The sequence below is a fragment of the Gadus macrocephalus genome, chromosome 5, assembly GCF_031168955.1.
Source record: "Gadus macrocephalus chromosome 5, ASM3116895v1".
Lineage (NCBI taxonomy): Eukaryota > Metazoa > Chordata > Actinopteri > Gadiformes > Gadidae > Gadus > Gadus macrocephalus.
This window is the reverse complement of record NC_082386.1, coordinates 9,671,497-9,676,586: the sequence shown is the minus strand read 5'-3', so window position 1 is coordinate 9,676,586 and position 5,090 is coordinate 9,671,497. Positions and strand designations below refer to the sequence as shown.

General features: G+C 48.3%; 1 long non-coding RNA gene across 1 annotated transcript in view; it reads right to left on the bottom strand.

Moving 5' to 3' along the window:
* The window catches only part of LOC132457487 (uncharacterized), a 5,923-nt gene extending 2,096 nt beyond the window's left edge, over window positions 1-3,827 (bottom strand). The window contains exons 1-2 of the long non-coding RNA XR_009525677.1: window positions 3,719-3,827; window positions 3,424-3,574 (exon numbers count right to left, since the gene is read on the bottom strand). This is a non-coding gene — a long non-coding RNA (uncharacterized LOC132457487). The remainder of the gene's footprint in view (window positions 1-3,423; window positions 3,575-3,718) is intronic.
* Window positions 3,828-5,090: the final 1,263 nt, after the last annotated feature.

Sequence of the window (5,090 nt, the reverse complement as noted above, 5' to 3'; positions counted from 1 at the left end):
GCCCAGATGCTGTGGTGAACCCCTGGACGCGGGGTTCATTAGAGCTGAACGAGACTCGGCCGTAGTGCCAGAGCTCCATTTGGAGGCTGGCAGCTGCTGTTCATGTATCAAACATTACGATGCTGAAGGCGTTATTACGATGCTAACACCCGATATAGCATTACGTGACACTCCGTGAATCTGCGGGCCCCTCAACACGGACGACGGTTCATGTTGTAAAGGCGGTTCATGTTGTGAAAGAGACACTATTACAGTAATGAAGACATTGGACTATTCCAGGTGATACTTCTCTATAGCTCCTTTCCGACTAGACATAAAACCCACTACCAGCTTGCTATTGTCTTTAGCGGGAAAGGTTACAGTCGTACAGCATCACTCCAGGGACAAAAGACTCTGCAGTAGTCACAGGTTTTTATCGACTCCAGCTCTGAGCTCCGGCACTTAGAGAAACAGGACGCTGTCATTTCTTCAGCCCTTTTCAAGTGCCGTGCTATGACAACCAGTGGTGTGTAGACAGAGAGGAACGACATGTATCAGTGGTTTTGTTCCTTGAACCAGGTTTGAAAGATAGACTGAATAAGTATTAGATATGAAGAAGAAGTGACCGTAACATTTCCACTGGCCTCCATGCTGCTTTCTACTGTTTACTTACTCTGTCTTCCTGTCAGTCACAGCATGTTAACCATGGGCTGGGCTTGGTGTCAGGCAGGCTAACCTCATAGAGAGACACCCTGAAGCTGGCCCCCGGCTGGCCCCACCTATGCCCAGGGAGGGACACTGGTTTACCAGGGGCTGTGGGGGGGCCAGACATGCCATATGGTCCCCATGCCCCCATAAACAGAGCCAAGAAGTCAAGGCACAGCAAATTAATTCTGCGCGCTGAAGGATTAAATCGCCCAGCTTCCATCGCACTAAAGCTGGCAAAAAATTTGTGGCTTGCTAGCAGTGGCCCCGGCCCGGACAGCTGTCCCCTGACCACAGGCCTAGACATGGTAGATACCAACCGAAACATGTCGCGACACGTACTTGAATGCATGGATTATACAGTGCAGTCATGGTAATTCATGGGGATGTCATCCATGGGGCTGATGGTCGACATTCCGTTTTCATGAGACGGTTGAACATTGAGGCACAGATCAATCAAATTCAAAAGCATTTGCATTGCAAATAGCACCAGCACCCAGTTGAATGTGTTCAATCCTGTCTGCATGACAAGACAGCTGTGGCAGATAATGAAAAAACACAGCGGAGCAAAGCATGGCTCAGTCATGCGCCGTGACATTTCTTCGAGTCCTATATATAGACACGTGTCAACGCGCAAACATATTAACCGCCTGACTTCTACAAATAACTAATGACAGTATTAACTGTTGTGGTTGTCAGCAACAAATGATGGACGGGGACGGCTCATTAAGGCCCAAATTCCATCAAGCGACACTGAAAGACAATATTGGCCGGCATTCATATGCAAATCAAACAAGGCCTACTTGTCTGGAAAGAAAGTCCTTCAGTCTAGTCAACAAGAGCCGGTTACACACACACACACACACACACACACACACACACACATAGACACAATAACACACACACACACGTACACTAACACACACACACACACACACTCGCACCGAAGACTCGTCGACTTGTGTGTGTGCAAACACACAACCTAACACACCCACGCACACACAACGAAAACTCATCGACTTGGGCGTGTGTGTGCATACACACACACTAACACACACCCCCACACACACACACATACACACACACACCGCCGACTGGTCGACCCATGTTCTGCTCAGCGGCTGTATCCCGGGGCCAGTGTATACAATGACAGTGAAACCACAGGTGTGGCGGAACAAGGGGGGCGACAACAAAAGGTGAGAGCAACCAACACCAAAGGTATGTTGGAAATACTATCAAGCATTCCTCTCGAGGCAAAAGAAACACTGCATTATGGGTAAGAACAGAGGAGGCTCCTGTCGGTTTGGCGTGCATTCAAAAGCATGCCACATGTCACACAGGTGCATGTGTGTTGAGCTTGTTCACTGTTCCCTAACATATATCACATGATAATTCTAAAATAAACAATGAGTTCAAAACATTGACATATTATCAGTGCCGAACTGCTCGAGGCCACGGCACATACGCTGTCACACAGCTTGGCTCATGGCTCGCTCACGGTGGAGCGCAACCCAGAGCCAGAACTAGTGCGAAGAGCAGGAGTTGTTCAAAAACAAAGAAAAGTCAACTGCGCTGGGAAGGGTGAACGTGTAAGACACTGCTGTTAAAGGGCTTTTAAAACCATCACCATAACACAACCCATATGAGTCGACCCACGACAGCTTCAACAATGATTTGCAGCTTGCCCTGGAGTAGTACAACCAGAGCACAGAGGGAGTGCTGGAGAATTTGCAGATGGTTTGTCTTCTCTGGCAATGCAAAGCTGGCCAGAAATGTAATAACAAATTCTCGAAAAGCCCCAGCCGTCAAGTTGGCCCGGAACACGCCCACCAGCCAATAAGTGTAATCCAATCCGGTGGACCACTATAACCAAGTGTTATTTGTTTTTCATTGCATTGTGTAATTACTTCCCACCTCCCTAAAGAGAGCTGGGGAAGACTGGGGCCAAGGCAGATGTGGATGGGTGGGGATGAATGTACCCCCCCAGGGAATGATGGATGGATAGGAAGGCGGTGGACAGATAGACGGATGGATGGATAGATAGCTACGTACTTATAGACCAATATATGGATGGATGGAGGGATGGACGGACAGATGGATGGCAAACAAAGAGATAGGTAGATATATAGAGGGATAGATAATGGTTGGGACGGAGCGATAATGGTTGGTTAGGGCCCAGTGTTATGTGATTGGGGGCTTTCCAGTGCAGATTGAATGGGAGTGATTGCTCAGTGCCGATACTGCTATCCAAGACACCTTCTGCGTTCCCCCAATGGGACCGCTCCACCCATTCATCTCAGCTGCATGTATTTATTCCAAGCCAAGAGAGAGAGAGGGCCGGGGCGAGGCTCACCTTAGAGGATACAATCATTCTAACAGCATTAGACCGTTTTGGCTGGACTCTCCCATGCACATTACTTTCCTCTGTTTCACTACCCTATCTGGGGAGGGGGGGGAAACAGAAACAAAGAAAGTTTCGATAGACTATCTGGTGAGGTAAGACACAGGCCGGACGCAGACCGAATTTTCATCTGGCTTTGACCCGGGGGGCTCGAATCTCAGCTGGTATCGGATCATTGTCCTGGCAGGAGGCCTAACACTCCTGATCAGATCATGAATCTGAAGGCATCTGAGACAAACAGCACCGCCGAGGCGCGACAGACCTTTAAACTCCCCTCTAATGGGCTCCACAACGTGCCATTATGGCCGCCGCATTGGTGCGATCAATGTTGGTCATACCTGTGAGACGGACGAATTATACGATCCTGATTGACAGCCTGGTCCCACTGTGCGATGAGTTGAAGTGAGTAGCGGTTTGTTGAGTGAGGCTACGACCTGCATGCATCCATTTTGTTGTTGTTACACTCTTATCCTGAATTAGTTGACATACCTATTGTACAAACGTTCAATAGGAATTGAGCAAACATTAGCAAGCGTACGCACATGCATATAGAATGTTAATGTTTAGCGTTTAGTATTTAGCTAACTTGCAGTCGCCGGACCGGTATTTTCATATAAATCTACAAATACTTACTTTACAATCACCTCACGTTGCTTTCCACACAGCCTTTGGGTGCAGCCGCCAGCATGAGCAGCCTCTTCACACGGTCCTCATGCTCAAACCGGTTGCTAGCAAAAAAAAATTGTAACATCCCACGTTATCTCTGCTTCACATTAACATTGCGCAGGATATTTCATGTAGTGAAAACAACTAATTAGATTTAGTAATAAGGATGACTTTGACAAAACATTAAATAATTTGTAATGACAACTCAAAAGTTGAATTGCAACCAAATCCGGGTTTACAGAGTAACGTTTCTCTTTGTTCTACTCCAGAAAAACAATCGTGCTAGTATGCTGTACGTTCTTACGAGGCTCCTTGGCCATGGGCCAGGACATATGGGAACAAAATGTCTTTGCACTGCTAGAACTCGGTGGGAGCCTACGACTTTCGATTGACGTGGTACCGTTCAACATCACACAGGGTGTGGTTGAGTGAAGGCTTAGTGGTGACGGCCCAGTCAGGGACAATAGATATGCACAGGTTCAGCAGCTGGACAGCTATAGCTGCAATAAAATAGGCTAGTTTGTGGGGCTACACATCAGGGGTTCCTGAAGCAGCTTGAGCAGTGGGCCTTTGCATGTGTAGACATCCAACCAGCGGGGGGCGTCGTCGTCTCAAGGTCACCTCAGCACATAAACTAAAACCCTGCCGGGGGAACCCTTGTGTCACCGAGCCAGAGGTGGAGACGGAGCGCAAAGGGTGTGACTTCCTGTCAGTGCAGCATCCCACCGTTGTGGAGGTGGGGTGCACAGCCGTGGGGAGCACAACAGGAGACGCCGCGGGACAGAGAGGAGGAGGTGAGGGGGAGGTAGAATGTCGAACCAAAACCGAGGGAGTAAGATAGACACCGCGGTGGAAACAGAGATACACATTTCTCATGTTTGTCATCGGGACGCTCTTGAGGATGAGAACATACCAGGTGGGGAGCAGGGAATAAAAAAGGAAAGGAGGACTTGAGGAGGGATTGGGGGGGCGTGGGTGTGGGATAGGGTATCTAATGCATAACACATGCAAGTCAAAGGATGCGGTCAGGGTGCACTAGGGTCTTTGTGTGCAGAGCATTCCATGATTTTTCTGGTGTTAGTGCAGTAAAAAAATGCAGCTTTTTTCCCCATTGTGTTATGTACAGTTATGCGGCCAAGAGAGCGAGACCCCAAAAAGATTTTTTTCTAAGATAAACACTTCCATATGTGTAAGTGTCTCTGTGTGTGTGCGTGAAGCATGTTTTGTAGGTCTGCGTCCAAGCAATGCAATTGGAGTAACAGCTCTCTCACAGACATGGATGCTCAGCAAAACATCTGGGAGGATTCATGGTCCAAGTCTTCGTTTGCACACTCAGCTC